A 19,619-nucleotide genomic window follows, 5' to 3' on the forward strand; every position below is an offset into this window, starting at 1 on the left:
CTGGTAAAAATGACCCTCCTTTAAAGAGTCAAAAACAATAATACAGGTTATTTTTGCTTGTATTGAACAAAAAAACCTGCCAATGCACAAAGTTCAAGTTAAAGTACCAATGAGTGTCACACACACACTAAGTGTGGCGAAATTATTCCCTGCATTTGACCCATCACCCTTGATCACCCCCTGGGAGGTGAGGGGAGCAGTGAGCAGCAGCGGTGGCCGCGCCCGGGAATCATTTTTGGTGATTTGAACCCCCAATTCCAACCCCGTGATGCTGAGTGCCAAGCTGGGAGGCATTGGGTCCCATTTTTTGTAGTCTTTGGTATGACTCGGCCGGGGTTTGAACTCACAACCTACCGATCTCAGGACGGACTAGTAAATGTTTCGGTAGAATTGTATTAAACAAAACCAGTTTTATGAAATAATAAAGGAATGGATCTGAGCTGTTGATCTATTTAGCACCCAATGTTGTTTAAACAAGTTTTGATTTTGAATCGAGAATCATTTGAATAAAGAATCGTTTCTAAACCGAAAAGATACCCCCAAGAATCGAATTGATGCCCAAAGATTCACATCCTGAGTGATGAATCTCTTAAAATGCGTCTTATGGCAATTCCAAATTTAACCACGGCGTCAGTAGCTACGTTGAGTGACACTTTCCATAATTTTCAGCAGACTACATCGCAAATTGATCACCCCTACCGGACACTCAAACCACGAGGCCACTGAGTTTACGTTCTTGAGTTTAGTAAACGTTCTTAAAATAAGACAATATATTTCCGCTGTAAGGACTTAAAAGTGATCTTGAAATTAGCAGTTAAAACGTATTATTAGCTATACTTGACAGCATTGCGAAGCTTTGTGTCGTCTAACAAACTTGCGATTTCCTTCGGAAAATCTATAGTCTAAAAACTGTCACAGTTATTTGTTGACGAACCCCATGATGCAGAGAAGGAGGCAGGCATTGAATGGGAAAACATGATTTAATTTAAATAATAGAACAAGAACAAACAAAAAGCACGCACGTGGGCGCAATAACAAACTAAGGGAGCTAGCACTGGAAGCTAGAAAACAAAAAGGAACTTTAGCATGGAAGTTAGTGGATAGTAAACAAAACAACTGGAAATAACTAATGGCTAACAAGAACAGCTTACCGCTACGACGACCAGGACAAAATGTAGCATGACAGGTAATAGCTGAAAAGAATCACAGACACAACAAGAGCAACATATGGCAACGACAAGTCCGAATGACAATACAATGATCCAGCCCTGACTGGAGGAACAAAGCAGGTAATATAGGACCTGGCTGATTGACACCAGGTGTGACCAGATGCCAATCAGCCGCAGCTGAGTGAAAACAGGACACAGGGAGACAAACAGGAAGCGCAACCAAAATAAGAGCACTAGACAGGAACTAAGGACAGGAAATACTAAACACAGAGGAGAAGCTAAAACACAAACTGTCAGTGGCAACTCTGACAAAAACAAGTTCTTATGTTTCACTGGACTATGACAATTTTGCGAGATTTTGTCTTGTATTAAAGTTTGTTGAGATATTTTGACTAAAAATTAGAAATATATACTTCGTGAGAATGCAAGTTTTTCCAGTGTGCCTATTGGCTGCTCTATAAACAAACCCCGCCCACTCTGCTCCGTGCCTCGTCTGCCTGGAGCTGCTGTGACGTAGTCCCTATTATTATTGGAATAACTCGTGCATCACTCAAAAGGTGCCCTTTCCAACCGTTGGAATACTTTCTATAGCTCAAGACTTAATTGGTTGTTGTTGTTTACAAACCCAGGGAGTAAGTCTCTGGATACAGGAAGGCCTGGAGGGCAAAAGACAGATGATTGAAATAGGAGCCAATAGTTTTTGCTTTTGTTTATTTATTGTGCATGAGTCATGCGGATCGTAGCGCATGAAAACACTTCTTCCGAAATTCGGGTTAGAATGATCCTTACTGCCCATGTCAGCTAAAATCGAGTTAAAATTCTCGGAATTAAGCGATTTTCTTGCTGCGGTCTCCCACGTTCAACATGTACGGACGTAGCGTTGTATGCTGTTGAGTTTATTACTCTAAAACGAGACTAGCAAAAACAAAAGTAGAGTCTGGAGTGTTATATGTCGATTTAACAATGAAGGAAGGGGTCCTAACAAACGGTTTTATTTCCCACATTATAGCTAGTCTAAGTGCTAGCTGTTCGCCTCGAACACATACACAGAACGTCGTAACCCGCAACTGAAAAGCACAGAATAGCTCCTTTTCATAAAGAGAGATAAAACAAAAGTAGTGAACAGAAGGAAAATTTGAAGTGAAGTGCCATCAATCTATCCATCTTGTTCCGCTTATCCGAAGTTGGGTCGCGGAGGCAGCAGCCTAAGCAGGGAAGCCCAGACTTTCCTCTCCCCAGCCACTTCGTCCAGCTCTTCCCGGGGGATCCCGAGGCGTTCCCAGGCCAGCCGGGAGACATAGTCTACCCAACGTGTCCTGGGTCTTCTCTGTGGCCTCCGACAGGTTGGACGTGCCTTAAACACCTCCCTAGGGAGGTGTTCGGGTGGCATCCTGACCAGATCCCCGAACCACCTCATCTGGCTCCTCTCGATGTGGAGGAGCAGCGGCTTTACTTTGAGTTCCTCCCGGATGGCAGAGCTTCTCACCCTATCTCTAAGAGATAGAGCGGAGGAAACTCATTTTGGCCGCTTGTACCCGTGATCTTGTCCTTTCGGTCATAACCCAGAGTTCATGACCATAAGTGAGGATGGGAACGAAGAGCGACCGGTAAATTAAGAGCTTTCTCATTCCGGCTCAGCTCCTTCTTCACCACAACGGATCGATACAGCGTCCGCATTACTGATCTGCCTGTCGATCTCACGATCCACTCTTCCCTCACTCGTGAACAAGACTCTGAGGTACTTGAACTCCTCCACTTGGGTCAAGATCTCCTCCCCAATCCGGAGATAGCACTCCACCCTTTTCCGGGCGAGAACCATGGACTCGGACTTGGAGGTGCTGATTCTCATCCCGGTCGCTTCACACTCGGCTGCGAACCGATCCAGTGAGAGCTGAAGATCCCGGCCAGATGAACCCATCAGGACCACATCACCTGCAAAAAGCAGAGACCTAATCCTCTAGCCACCAAACCGGATCCCCTCAATGCCTTGACTGCGCCTAGAATTGTGAAAACAGCAATTTAAATAAATAAAAATCAATAAAAAATTGAAATTAAAATCAATTAAAAATCAATCCCCCTCAAAAAAGCTTTCATTATAAAAGGAACAAAATGAACCTCCATCCACTGTGGGTAGTAATTGAAAACAGCAATTTAAATCAATTAAAAATCAATTAAAAATTTAAATTTAAATCACCAGAAATCTGTACCCCCCAAAAAAGCTTTCATTATAAAAGGAACAAAATTAACCTCCATCCACTGTGGGTGGTAAGTGAAAACAGCTATTTGAATCAATTAAAAATTGAAATTAAAATCAATTAAAAATCAGTCCCCGCCCCAAAATAAGCTTTCATCACAAAAGGAACCAAATTAACCTCCATCCACTGTGGGTGGTTAGTGAAAACAGCTATTTAAATCAATTAAAAATTTAAATTAAAATCAATTAAAAATCAGTCCCCCAAAAAAAGCTTTCATTATAAAAGGAACACAATTAACCTCCATCCACTGTGGGTGGTAGGTGAAAACAGCAATCCAAATCAATTAAAATCAATAAAAAATTGAAGTTAAAATCAATTAAAAATCAGTCCCCCCAAAAAAGCTTTCATTATGAAAGGAACAAAATGAACCTCCATCCACTGTGTGTAGTAATTGAAAAAAGCAATTTAAATCCATTAAAATCATTTAAAAATCGATATTAAAATAAATTAAAAATAAATTAAAAATCATCCCCCCCAAACAAAACTTTCATTATAAAAGGAACAAAATGAACTTTCATCCACTGTGGGTAGTAAGTCAAAACAGCAATTTAAATAGATTAAAATCAATTAAAAATTGAAATTAAAATCAATAAAAAATCAGTCCCCATACAAAAAGCTTCCATTATAAAAGGAACAAAATTAACATCCATCCACTGTGGGTGGTAAGTGAAAACAGCAATTTAAATAGAAAAAAATCTATTAAAAATTGAAATTAAAATCAATAAAAAAATCAGTCCCCCCCCCCAAAAAAGCTTTCATTATAAAAGGAATAAAATGAACCTCCATCCACTGTGGGTAGTAAGTGAAAACAGCAATTTAAATCAATTAAAATCAATTAAAAATGAAATTAAAATCAATTAAAAATCAATCTCCCCCCCAAAAATCTTTCATTATAAAAGGAACAAACTGAACCTCCATCCACTGTGGGTAGTAAGTGAAAACAGTAATTGAAATCAATTAAAATCAATACAAAATTTAAATTAAAATCAATTAAAAATAAGTCCCCCAAAAAATCTTTAATTATAAAAGGAACAAAATTAACCTCCATCTACTGTGGGTAGTAAGTGAAAACAGCAATTTAAATCAATTAAAAACTGAAATTAAAATCAATTTAAAATCAGCCCTCCCCCCCAAAAAAAAGCTTTTATTATAAAAGGAACAAAATGAACCTCCATTCACTGTGGGTAGTTAGTGAAAACAGCAATTTAAATCCATTAAAATCATTTAAAAATTTAAATTAAAATCAATTAAAAATCATTCCCCCCAAAAAAGCTTTCATTATAAAAGGAACAAAATTAACTTTCATCCACTGTGGGTAGTATGTCAAAACAGCAATTTAAATCAATTAAAATCAATCAAAAATTTAAATTAAAATCAATTAAAAATAAGTCCCCCCCCCAAAAAGGTTTCATTATAAAAGGAACAAAATGATCCACTGTGGGTAGTAAGTGTAAACAGCAATTTAACGTCCCCAAGTGACCCCACATACATGTTTTTGGACCGAGTACATGAATTGCTGCATCCAGTTGAGTGCACTTAGTCTCAGTGGCCTTGTAGCCGCGTGTTAGCATTTTTGTGAACATCTGCAGTCATTTGATAAAACTCGCAGTTGGCATCCCGGTCTAGCACTTCGCTTCCTCACCGCCCTGTTGCCATAGCGATGGTGTGCAGGGCAGCGTCATAGCGGCGAATAACTCACACGCAGAGAAAGTGTTAGGGTGGCGGAACTGTGGCGGTGGACAAAAAAACTATTTTCTTTTTAGTTTGTTTTTTGCAGATTTCTCGGCTTACGGATGTGCGATGTTTGAAGAATCCCTTCGAGTTGTTTCTCTGAACTGTTCTGTCATGTTTGCTACTTTGCTCGCAAAGTAAGATTCATTAATCAAATATTTTTATACAAAACCTCAAACCGGTGAAGTTGGCACGTTGTGTAATTCGTAAATAAAACCAGAATACAATGATTTGAAAAATCCTTTTCAACTTATATTCAATTGAATAGACCGCAAAGACAAGATATTTAATGTTCCAACTGAAAAACTTTATTTTTGGGGGGGGAAAATAATCATTAACTTAGAATTTAATGTCAGCAACACATTGCAAAAAAGTTGGCACATGGGCATTTTTACCACTGGGTTGCACGGCCTTTCCTTTTAACAACACTCAGTCAAGGTTTGGGAACCGAGAAGACCAATTTTTGAAGCTTTTCAGGTGGAATTCTTTCCCATTCTTGCATGATGTACAGCTTAAGTTGTTCAACAGTCCGGGGCCTAGTTGTGGTATTTTACGCTTCATAATGCGCCACACATTTTCAACGGGAGACAGGTCTGGACTACAGGCAGACCAGTCAAGTATGCACACTCTTTTGCTATGAAGCCACGCTGTTGTAACACGTGGCTTGGCAGTCCTCCTGAAATAAGCAGGGGCGTCCTTGATAACGTTGCTTGGATGGCAACATATGTTGCTCCAAAAACTGAATGTACCTTTCAGCATTAATGGTGCCTTCACAGACATGTAAGTTACCCATGATTTGGTCACTAATACACCCCCATACCATCACAGATGCTGGCTTTTGAACTTTCCGCCTATAACAATCCGCATGGTTCTTTTCCTCTTGGTTCCGGAGGACACCACGTCCACAGTTTCCAAAAACAATTTGAAATGTGGACTCATACCACAGAACACTTTTCCACTTTGCGTCAGTCCATCTTAAATGAGCTCGGGCCCAGCGAAGCCAGTTGTGTTTCTGGGTGTTGTTGATAAATGGCTTTTGCTTTGCATAGTCAACTTTTATCTTGCACTTACAGATGTAGCTACAAACTGGAGATACTGAAGGTGGTTTTGTTGAGGCTGAATTTGAACACTTATTGCGCTTAACCCTATAAACAATGTTGAATACAAGATGAGCTTCCAAAAAAATATGGAATTTCGTTTGCATAACATATTATAAATACACCTTGTACACAACATAAACACTGGTTAATTAAATACAAAGGAAAGACATGTGAAATATCTTTGTACACAAACTTTGTGCCAATTCGAGAGCAACAATCAATCAATCAATCAATCAATCAATGTTTATTTGTATAGCCCTAAATCACAAATGTCTCAAAGGACTGTACAAACCACTATGACTACGACATCCTCGGAAGAACCCACATAACGGCAAGGAGAATTCACACCCAGTGGGACGCCAGTGACAATGATGACTATGAGAACCTTGGAGAGGACCTCAAATGTGTGCAACCCCCCCCCCCCTCTAGGGGACCGAAAGCAATGGATGTCGAGCGGGTCTAACATGATACTGTGAAAGTTCAATCCATAGTGGCTCCAACACAGCCGCGAGAGTTCAGTTCAAAGCGGATCCAAGACAGCAGCGAGAGTCCCGTCCACAGGAAACCATCCCAAGCGGAGTCGGCTCGGCATAGTAGAAATGTCCCCAACCGATACACAGGCGAGCGGTCCATCCTGGGTCCCGACTCTGGACAGCCAGTACTTCATCCATGGTCATCGGACCGAACCCCCTCCACAAGAGAGGGGGAGACAGAGGAGAAAAAGAAAAGAAGCGGCAGATCAACTGGTCTAAAAAGGAGGTATATTTAAAGGCTAGAGTATAAAAAATTAGTTTTAAGGTGAGACTTAAATGCTTCTACTGAGGTAGCATCTCGAACTGTTACCGGGAGGGCATTCCAGAGTACTGGAGCCCGAACGGAAAACGCTCTATAGCCCGCAGACTTTTTTGGGGCTTTAGGAATCACTAATAAGCCGGAGTCTTTTGAACGCAGATTTCTTGCCGGGACATATGGTACAATACAATCAGCAAGATAGGATGGAGCTCGACCGTGTAGTATTTTATACGTAAGTAGTAAAACCTTAAAGTCACATCTTAAGTGCACAGGAAGCCAGTGCAGGTGAGCCAGTATAGGCGTAATATGATCAAACTTTCTTGTTCTTGTACCAACTGTAATCTTTTAATGCTAGACATGGGGAGACCCGAAAATAATACGTTACCGTAATCGAGGCGATACGTAACAAACGCATGAATACTAATGGATACAAGAAAGTACAAAACAAACTGAAACCCAGCAAAATACTCACGAGAAATGTAGGGCAGGGCTTAGCATCACAAGGATCCTCTGTAGTCCAGTGACACAACAACAACAGCAATATCCCAAAAACTAAGGTAGAAAAATGATTAGTCTCGATTCCAGCAACTCCCGGGACGCCGATAGGGACAAGCAGTAAAAAATAAATGGATGGATGGATGAATTGCAAACAGGTGGTCTGAGTCAGAGGTGAAGCATCCATGGAAAAACACCCAAAAAAACGGAAAAGGAGCCCTAACAAAACGCAACACAAAGCACGGCCGGGTGTAACAGTGGTAAGGTACGATGGTGATTTTATATTCAACGGTTTAATGCAAAATATTGCAAAGAATTTTCAGGAAATATTGAATGAGGCGAGTTCAGGTGGTGCAGGTCAAACGGCCCACAGTGGCAACCACTCAGCAAATGAGAAACACAAATTCACAGCGTACCAAACACTCAAACACAAACACAAACACACACACACACACACGTTCTTGTATTTCGTACTTTCTTGGGACCTCCGAAAAATGGCAACCTCTTTATGACCACTCTTTCTAGATATACAGATTTGTATTTACAACATTAATTTTATATATACAAACTAACCTTTGTAATTGTTTTTTAATCTTTATTATTTACTTCAAGTTATCACAGTATGTCTCGATATACATATTTATTTCTTCTTTCTTTTTTAAAAAATTTTGGCCAAAGGTGGCGCATTTCAATTTCTTACACACACTTGTTATTTCATATGTTGACCAGAGGGGGAGCTTTTTTATAACCGACACACAGTCAATTAGAAAAAAATCCTTCCTTTTTGGGACCACCGGGGGTGCAAATGAGACATTCTCTATTAGCTGCCATGGTTTTATGTATTGGGACCATGATTTGGGTCCTAACTTGTTCACCGGTCCTCATATGGACAGTACTTTTCCTTGTTGATGTCTCAAGAAGGGTAGAAATTCAACACACACACACACACACACACACACACACACACACACACACACACACACACACACACACACACACACACACAAATTATTGTATTTTTTACCTTCTTGAGACCTACGAAAAATGCTTACCTCTTTAGGCCCACCCTTTCTAGATTTATAAAATATTTGTATTTACAACATTAATAGTATATACATACTATGCAAATATAATATGGGTAAGCTTTTAGTTTTTTATTTATTTTTTTGTTAGTATTTGGAATTAAATCTCCATTACAGGGTTTTACAGTATATTGGTATTAGTATAAAACCGCGATACTAAACAATCACATTCGGAACTATACCGCCTCTGAAAAGTACTGTTTTTTAATAAACCTTTTTTTGTAATTGTTTTTTAATCCTAATTTTTTCCTTAAAGTTATTTCAGTATGTCTCTATATAATTTTTTATTTTATTTCATTAATTTTTCGCAAAGGGGGTGCATTTCAATTTCTTAAACACACTTGTTATTTCATATGTTGACCAAAGGGGGAGCACTTTTAAAACCGACACACGCTATTTTGGATAGATCTCACCACCAGGGGGTGCAAATGAGACATTCTCTATTCGCTAGAATGGTTTTCCGTATTGCGACCATGATTTATGTCCCAACTTGTTCACCGGTCCTCATATGGACAGAACTTTTTTTTGCTGATATCCCAAGAAGGACAGAATTACAAGAACACACGCACACACACACACACACGCACACACACAGGTCCTCATATGGACAGAACTTTTTTTGTTGATGTCCCAAGAAGGACAGAATTATAACACACACACACACACACACACACACACACACACACACACACACACACACACACACACACACACACACACACACACACATTATTATTGTATTTTTTACTTTCTTGACACCTACGAAAAATGCTTACCTCTGTAGGCCCACCCTTTCTAGATTTATACAAATATTTGTTTTTAACAACATTAATGATATATACATACTATGCAAATATAAAATTGGTAACATTTTAGGTATTTTTTTAAATTAATTTATTTTTTGTTAGTATTTGGATTTAAATCTTCATTACAGGGTTGTACAGTATACTACTACAAGTATAATACCGCGGTACTAATGAATCACATTTGGAACTATACCGCCTCTGAAATGTACCATTTTTTAATAAATCTTTTGTTTGTAATTGTTTTTTAATCCTAATTATTTCCTTAAAGTTATTACAGTATGTCTCTGCATAAAAAAATGTTTTTAAATAAATTTTTCCCAAAGGGGGCGCATTTCAATTCCTTAAACACACTTGTTATTTCATATGTTGACCAAAGGGCGAGCACTTTTAAAACAGACACACGCTAATTAGGATATATTTCACCACTAGTGGGTGCATATGAGACATTCTCTATTAGCTGCAAGGATTTTCCATATTGCGACCATGATTTATGTCCCAACTTGTTCACCGGTCCTCATATGGACAGAACTTTTTTTTGTTGATGTCCCAAGAAGGACAAAATTACAAGAACACACACACACACACACACACACACACACACACACACACACACACACACACACACACACACACACACACACACACACACACACACACACATAAAATATTGTATTTTTTACCTTCTTGAGACTTGCGAAAAATGCTTACCTCTTTAGGCCCACCCTTTCTAGATTTATAAAATATTTGTTTTTACAACATTAATAATATATACATACTATGCAAATATAAAATTGGTAACATTTTAGTTATTTTTTTTATTTCTTTATTTTTTGTTAGTATTTGGATTTAAATCTTCATTACAGGGTTGTACAGTATACTGGTATAAGTATAATACCGCGATACTAATGAATCACATTCGGAAATATACCGCCTCTGAAAAGTACCGTTTTTTAATAAATCTTTTGTTTGTAATTGTTTTTTGATCCTAATTATTTCCTTAAAGTTATTATAGTATGTCTCTATATAAAAAAAATGTTTTAAATACATTTTTCCCAAAGGGGGCGCATTTCAATTTCTTAAACACACTTGTTATTTCATATGTTGACCAAAGGGGGAGCACTTTCAAAACCGACACACGCTAATTAGGATAGATTTCACCACCAGGGGGTGCAAATGAGACATTCTCTATTAGCTGCAATGGTTTTCCGTATTGCGACCATGGTTTATGTCCCAACTTGTTCACCGGTCCTCATATGGACGAAACATTTTTTTGTTGATGTCCCAAGGACAGAAATACAAGCACACACACACACTTATAAGCACTTTGATGTATTTATACTTTTTGCGTGCGATTGAAGCATTTTTTTAATCTAATTGTACTCCAACCTCCCTCCCTCTCTTAGCACACACACTCACACACACACACACACACACAAAATATTTTTTGTTCATCCTTTAATCCCAAACTGCTTAAAGAAGCGAAAGGGAGCAATCGCTTCACAATGTCTGGGCTCAGCAGTGTTTTCACTCATCGCTCGCTATCTCGCAACGTACTCGGCGGCGGAGAAACCGCTTCCTGCCTACGCCTAAAACCTTCCCCGGCGCTCTGCGTGATGTACCCTCTGACAGACGTCGACGTCGCCTCGTCAGCTTGTTGAGAAGTAGAGGAAATATCCCGGGATCCTTCAAAGCTGACATGGTTGGGGGAGGGAGGGGGGAAGCGTCGATACGGCGTGGTGCCCGCAATGATGCCTGTTTGGAGGGAAAACCCTCCTGAGAAATTAAACGGAAATGTTTATTTGGCGAGACAGCGATGCATCATTTTGTGTGAGACTCCCGACAAAATGAGAGTGGGTGTGACGCGGAGGGCTTCCAAAAGGCGGAGGGATGAAGTGGAGAGTCAGTGGCCCGTCGAGCCCTTTTTGCCGTGATTGAAAGAGATGTTGAGCGCCAACATCTGTTGGTGGATTTGGGCTGAGCTGCTGTCTGTCTGTGCGCCCCCGTGGAATACGGCAGAGTCAATCAAGCTGACCTGACCCCCCCCCACACACACACTCGCCTGTACATGTAGCTTGATATGTAGGGTCGGAAATCTATGAAGAGTTAAAGGCCTACTGAAATTAGATTTTCTTATTTAAACGGGGATAGCAGGTCCATTCTATGTGTCATACTTGATCATTTCGCGACATTGCCATATTTTTGCTGAAAGGATTTAATAGAGAACATCCACGATAAATGTCCCAACTTTCGGTGCTAAGAGAAAAGCCCTGCCTCTACCGGAAGTCGCAGACGATGACGTCACACGTTTGATGGCTTCTCACATATTCACATTGTTTTTAATGGGAGCCTCCAACAAAAAGTGCTACTCGGGCCGAGAAAACGACAATTTCCCCATTAATTTGAGCGACGATGAAAGATTTGTGTTTGAGGATATTGATAGCGACGGATTAGAAAATAAAAAACGCGATTGCATTGGTTTTTAGAGACATTTACAAGGATAATTCTGGGAAATACCTTATCTTTATATTGTGTTGCTGGTGTTTTAATGAGTTAGATAGTACCTGATAGTCAGAGGTGTACGTCCACGGGTGTCTTGACGCCAGAGTCTCACGGGTGTCGACGGCAGGTGTACGGACCACACAAGCTCAGCTGATCTCCGGTATGATGCGACTTTTTACCACCGAAACCTTCTGGTTGACATTCCGTCGTGATTCATGTTTGCTTGATCGCGCTCTGATCCATAGTAAAGTTTCACCTCCAGGAATCTTAAACGAGGAATCACCGTGTGTTTGTGTGGCTAAAGGCTAAAGCTTCCCAACTCCATCTTTCGAATGTGACTTCTCCAATATTAATTGAACAAATTGCAAAAGATTCAGCAATTTTAATTGGGAAATTTTAAATTGTCATTTAGTAAACTAAACCGGCCGTATTGGCATGTGTTGCAATGTTAATATTTCATCATTGATATATAAACTATCAGACTGCGTGGTGGGTAGTAGTGGGTTTCAGTAGGCCTTTAAGCGTGGCCTTTTGCGAGAGAACGAGACTAATTATAGGGTTAGACGGGTATTAACGTATTTTACCGACCATAGGGCGCACCAGATTATGAAACGCACTACCGATGAATGGTCTAGTTTTGATCTTTGTTCATATAAAGGCGCACCGGACTAATATTTTTTTCTAAATGTACAAACCCCGTTTCCATATGAGTTGGGAAATTGTGTACGTAAAAATGGAATACAAGGATTTGCTAATCCTTTTCAACCCATATTCAGTTGAATGCACTACAAAGACAAGATATTTGATATTCAAACTCATAAACTTAATTTTTTTTTGCAAATAAATTAACTTAGAATTTCATGGCTGCAACACGTGCCAAAGTAGTTGGGAAAGGGCATGTTCACCACTGTGTTACATCACCTTTACCTTTAACAACACTCAATATATTTTGGGAACTGAGGAAACTAATTGTTGAAGCTTTGACAGTGGAATTCTTTCCCATTCTTGCTTTAAGTAGAGTTTCAGTCGTTCAACAGTCCGGGGTCTCCGCTGTCATATTTTATGCTTTATAATGCGCCACACATTTTTGATGGGAGACAGGTCTGGACTGCAGGCGGGCCATGAAACTACCCCCACTCTTTTTTTTACAAAGCCACGCTGTTGTAACACATGCTAAATGGGGCTTGGCATTGTCTTGCTGAAATAAGCAGGGGCAACCATGACAAAGACGGCGCTTAGATGGCAGCATATGTTGTTCCAAAACCTGTATGTACCTTTCAGCATTAATGGTGCCTTCACAGATGTGTAAGTTACCCATGCCTTGGGCACTAATGCACCCCCATACCATCACAGATGCTGGCTTTTGAACTTTGCTTCGATAACAGTCTGGATGGTTCCCTTCCCCTTTGGTCCGGATGACACGATGTCAAATATTTCCAAAAACAATTTGAAATGCGGACTCGTCAGACCACAGAACAGTTTTCCACTTTGCATCAGTCCATCTTAGATGATCTCGGGCCCAGAGAAGTAGGCTGCGTTTCTGGATGTTGTTGATAAACGGCTTTCGCTTTGCATAGTAGAGCTTTAACTTGCACTTACAGACGTAGCGACCAACTCTATTGCGTGACAATGGTTTTCTGAAGTGTTCTTGAGCCCATGTGGTAATATCTTTTAGAGACTGATGTCGGTTTTTGATACAATGCCGTCCGAGGGCACGGTCATTAAATGTTGGTTTGCGGCCATGCCGCTTACGTTAAGTGATTTCTCCAGATTCTCTGAACCTTTTGATTATATTATGGACCGTAGACGTTGAAATTCCTAAATTTCTTGCAATTGCACTTTGAGAAACGTTGTTCTTAAACTGTTTGACTATTTACTCACTCAGTTGTGGAGAAAGGGGTGTACCTCGCCCCATCCTTTCTTGTGAAAGACTGAGCATTTTTGGGGAAGCTGTTTTTATACCCAATCATGGCACACACCTGTTCCCAATTAGACTGCACACCTGTGGGATGTTCCAAATAAGTGTTTGATGAGCATTCCTCAACTTTATCAGTATTTATTGCCACCTTTCCCAACTTCTTTGTCACGTGTTGCTGGCATCAAATTGTAAAGTAAAAATGTAGATGGAGCTAACTGTTTAAATTACGTTCAGACTTTACTTCAATTAATAACGGAGCAGCATCTCCTCATCCGTGGCTCATTAGTCCAACAACAATATCGGAAATGTGTCCCGTGAAAAACCGTCCAGTACACCTACTTTGAGCCAAGAGCTATTGTGATGCATGCTTGGTTATGGTTTAAATTCATATCCAATAATTGCGACGACGTTTTACTGTCAACTGAGTTTAGCTTTTTAATGATTTATGCTGGTGGTGTGCCTCCAGATTTTTTCATCGCGAAAAATGTGCCTTGACTCAAAAAAGGGTGAAAAACACTGATTTAGCGGTCGGTCAGGAGTGTTTTATTTTTGCGCTTTTCGTCCTCGTTGAACTTAATCAATCAATGTTTATTTACATAGCCCTAAATCACAAGTGTCTCAAAGGGCTGCACAAGCCATAACGACATCCTCGGTTCAGATCCCACATCAGGGCAAGGAAAAACTCAACCCAATGGGACAATGAGAAACCTTGGAAAGGACCGAGGATGTGGGCGACCGGTGCAATGGGCGTCGAGTTGGTCTAGCATAATATTGTGAGAGTCCAGTCTATAGTGGATCTACCAACCGATACACAGGCGAGCGGTCAACCCCGGGTCCCAACTTTGGACAGCCAGCGCTTCATTCATCGCCCCCGAACATGTGCTCCCCCCACAGGAAAGAAACGGCAGATCAACTGGTCTAAAAGGGGGGTCTATTTAAAGGCTAGAGTATACAATAGAGTTTTAAGATGGGACTTAAATGCGTCTACTGAGGTAGCATCTCTAACTGTTACCGGGAGGGCATTCCAGAGTACTGGAGCCCGAATAGAAAACGCTCTATAGCCCGCAGACTTTTTTTGGGCTCTGGGAATCACTAATAAGCCGGAGTTCTTTGAACGCAGATTTCTTGCCGGGACATATGGTACAATACAATCGGCAAGATAGGCTGGAGCTAGACCGTGTAGTATTTTATACCTAAGTAGTAAAACCTTAAAGTCACATCTTAAGTGCACAGGAAGCCAGCGAAGGTGAGCCAGTATAGGCGTAATATGATCAAACTTTCTTGTTCTTGTCAAAAGTCTAGTAGCCACAGTAAAAAGTGGCTGTAAAAACTACGGCAAGCAATTGTTAAATAGCAACAGTAAAATCAAAAATAGTAAATGCGGTGGATTCCTGGAAACCAAGAAACAGTAGATTGTCGTGATTTGTGGTCCAAGATCATGTTTTGTTTAGTTTTGGACTCCATTAGTTCCTGTTTTTGTGCACCCTTGTTTATTTTAGTTTCCATGATTACTCATTAGTTTCACCTGCCTCATGTGTTCAAATCACGCACCTGCTCTAATCAAAGAGTATTATTTAAGCTTGTTTTGCCAGTTAGTTGTCCTGGCGACATTGTCCTTTCATGCTTTGTTCACGTTGCTCTATTCAAGCCATACATTCATGCTCTGTATTGTGTGTCTCATGCCTTGCCAAGTAAGTTTTGTTTATTCATGCCACAGTCAGCAAGTTTTGTTCCATGTCCATAGTTTCTGCCCAAGTGTTAGTTTTTGTATCCTGCGTTAAATTTTGCCTTTGCCTTCTGCGCCCTTTTTTGTTTTCACTTTTGAGTCAGATAATTGAACATGTTCCTACCATCACGCCTGATCCAGAGTAGACCGTTTGCATCCTGGGAGAACAATCCCAACAGTAAACTGCGTAAACCCCCCCCCTTCTTGACATAGATAAGCTAAATGACTAAGGTTATAAAACGTAGAAAACACATGACTTTACTGTGAAAATAAAGAAACATTTGTACAAAGCTTTTGCAAATACTGTAATGTCACAAGCGTGCAAATACTGTGTTATTTTGTCTAAATCAGCGGGCCGAGGGCCTGAACAGGTTCAATCCGGCCCGCGAGATGAGTTTGAGCTGCATTTTTTAAATTGGAGAAACTGCTGTTCTAAATGTGTCCACTGGATGTCGCAACAGTAATTATGTTAGGCAAGCATACCAAGCAAGAGGTCCGTGGTAAAGCGGGGTTGTGACTCCTCCTCATCGACTCAAGTAAAATTAACAATTGGTAAGCCCGCTCAGCCTATCTCAGCTGCATTCGGGCGGAAGTCGGGGTACACCCTGGACAAGTTGCCACCTCATCGCAGGGCCGACACGAATAGACAGACAACATTCACAGTCACATTCACAAACTAGGGCCAATTTAGTATTGCCAATGTTAACCTTGTATTTTTGTGGCAAGTGGTTTATTTTAGTTGCAAATAATTTCAGACATGTTATGTCTATGTACTTTGTTGCAAACTGCATGGAAATGAAGCACAATGTGTGTTTAAGTGTGTTGGAACCGCATGCAAGCAGCTATTTAACAAATACGGAGTATTTGGGCTCATTTTTGAAGGAACATGTGGCAGAAGGCCATGTTGTGAGTTGCCCAGTGAAAGGTTGTACGAATACTTTCAAGCTAAAATTGTCAAGACGAGGGGGTTTTCGCGACTTGCTGCGGGGTTTGTTCTTTCGGGATGCAAACGGACTAATTTGGACCAGGCGTGAAGGTAGGAACATTTTTAATTATTCCTATCAAAATAGGAACAAACAAACTACAGCGTGGAAAAAACACAAAGCTGTGGCATGAAACAAACATCAATTATAGCTTGGAACAAACAAGACTTAGTTGTCAGGCTTGGACTTGGTCTTGGGTAGTTTTCCCGAGGTGCAATGCGAATGGAGTGGAAACGGCGTGAAGGTAAAGACATTTTTATTTTAACACTAAAACTAAAAAAAGGAACCAACAAAAAGCGTGGCGGTACAAAAAACTGGGCTATGAAACAAAAGACTAGCACAAAGGCAATTAACTATAAACATGAAACAAAAACTTGCACTGTGGCATAAATAACAAGAAACCTTACTGTGACAGGGGTATGAGAAAGGCAGCATGGATATCATGGGTGCAGGAGGTGATGTTGCCAGACTGACTACCTGGTAACTGTGGCTTAAATAATGAACATGATAAGTGCAAACTGGTGTGAGACAAGACACGTGAACTGATTGGTCATCATGGTGACAAAACAGGGAGTGAAAAAAAAAGGAACTTAAAGAGTCCAAAGGTCAAACAGCACCTGGTATTCTTAGGCAGTCTCCCATCCAAGTACTAACCACGCCAGACACTGCTTAGCTTTGAGAACAAACAAGATTGGGGATGCTCAGGGTAGTATAATCATAATCAGACATGATGGAGGAAAACTAATGAGTTGGCATGGTAACAAGACAAACAAGGAAATGCAAAACAGAACTAAATGTCCAAAAAACTAAACCGAACATGACCAAAACAAAACATGAACCATAGGCGTGATATTACTGTGGCATGAAAACGAGCAGCATGAACTATGGCATGAACAGAGCAGCGTGAACCAATCATGAAAGGAGCAATGTCGCCAGACCGACTGACTGACAAGGGTGGTTTGAGTAGTCTCTTGATTAGAGCCAGGTGAGCGTCCGAACACCAGCGGCAGGTGAAAATCATATGCCACCATGGCAACCAAAACAAACAAGAGTGCGCCAAAAAACAGGAAATAATTGAATTCAAAACAACAGAAAAAAACAAAAAAAATAATCCAGACCACCGAAGATGACAAAAATCCTCATGTGCCGCTCACATGTCTTGGAAACACGGGCATTTTGCAGATCCCAGGTAGGGTGAGGCAGTGGTTAACACTCATGCCTATCAGTGAGAATGTCCTGGGTTTGATTCCCGGGTCAAGGGGTCTTTGTGTGTTGCGTTTGCATGTTTTCCCCCGTGACTGCGTGGGTTCTCTCCGGATACTCAAAGACATGTTTTACAGTGAATTCCTGACGACGGCTGCCAAAAAGTTATTTTGTATTGATATTAAAAATACATCAGTTTTCTTTCATAGTACTTTACCTTAAACAAAAACAGTTTTCAACTGTAAAATTAACAGATTCAACATTAACACAATGTAATGTCCTAAACATGGTGACTGTATATTCTTTTATGGTAAATATTCTTTTTTTGGTCAAGTAGGTTGAAGAAAACTGCCAAACTTGCACACATTAAATTGTCACGTTAAATAAGAACAGTGTTTGACTTTAAAATTGTACTTTTGGACTTTATTTGAAAATGTCAATAAAAAGAGTTGGATTAAATATGAACAGTGTTACATATTACATGTTGAGATTTTATTGTGTTTTATGCTTCCACAAAATGTATAAAACTGTCTCAACTTTTGCATATATGAACAAACGAGGGTTGGAAAAAAATCTAAATAAATCGCCAATATCGAAAATATTGTGAATTTGGTTTGTTTTGTATTAAAACTTTGTGATGTCTTTTGTATTTGTGGTTGTAACTCTGGCGATCAGATCTCGATTAATACATGTAACGCTAAATTTGACCAGTAGGGGGGCGATAACGCCACACCTTGGGTTTAATTGTGTTGAGCCACATCCGTTGTGCGCAATATTTGCTGTGGCGTTTGTTTAATTTTTATAAGCGGAACAATCTGTAGTTTATTATGTGACTGTATGAACACTATTTTTTTTACATCTCATTTATGTGAGTTACATAATGGACATTACAGTTAGTAATGTTTATATGTTCAGTCTTACTTACCGAAATTAAGGAAGAAGTGTGAAGAAATAAAACCGAGGAAGGAGAATAATTCAATTGAAGGAACGATGACCTGCTTTATTCTCTAAAATCAGTGATTGGATTGTGTTCAAAATATTACTCCCGACTTGTTAAATAGTATGTTTTTGGGTTGTAAAAGAAAAAAAAATATTATTTTGACATTTAGGTCAGACAATAGAAGTATAATGTGTGCAAATATGATGTAATGGATGAGAAGGTCTGATTCTGGATGTCAGTTACAAATAAAGAAGGAACATGAATCCTTAACAAAACTTCTGGAGCTTCTGTTTCTTCTTGCTGTTAACTGTCTATCTACACACGCTGGCAACCAGTAGGGAGCGGTAACGCCACACCTTAGGTTTAATTGTGTTGAGCCACATCCGTTGTGCGCAATATTTGCTGTGGCGTTTGTTTAATTTTTATAAGCGGAAAAATCTGTAGTTTATTATGTGAATGTATGAACACTATTTTTTTTACATTTCATTTATGTGAGTTACACAATGGACATTATAGTTAGTAATGTTTATATATTCAGTCTTACTTACCGAAATGAAGGAAGAAGTGTAAAGAAATAAAACCGAGGAAGGAGAATAATTCAATTGAAGGAACGATGACCTGCCTAATTCTCTAAAATCAGTGATTGGATTGTGTTCAAAATATTACTCCTGACTTGTTAAATAGTATGTTTTTGGTTATAAAAGAAAAAAATATATTATTTTGACATTTAGGTCAGACAATAGAAGTATAATGTGTGCAAATATGATTTAATGGCTGAGAAGGTCTGATTCTGGATGTCAGTTACAAATAAAGAAAGAATATGAATCCTTAACAAAACTTCTGGAGCTTCTGTTTCTTCTTGCTGTTAACTGTCTATCTACACACGCTGGCAACCAGTAGGGAGCGGTAATGCCACACCT

At 39.7% G+C, this 19,619-nt stretch overlaps 1 protein-coding gene across 11 annotated transcripts in view; it reads left to right on the top strand.

Annotated features, from left to right (window-relative positions):
- The window catches only part of ppfia4 (PTPRF interacting protein alpha 4), a 270,506-nt gene that overhangs the window by 150,516 nt on the left and 100,371 nt on the right, over window positions 1–19,619 (top strand). The gene's annotated exons all lie outside the window — the stretch shown is intronic.

The sequence above is a fragment of the Nerophis ophidion genome, linkage group LG16, assembly GCF_033978795.1.
Source record: "Nerophis ophidion isolate RoL-2023_Sa linkage group LG16, RoL_Noph_v1.0, whole genome shotgun sequence".
Lineage (NCBI taxonomy): Eukaryota > Metazoa > Chordata > Actinopteri > Syngnathiformes > Syngnathidae > Nerophis > Nerophis ophidion.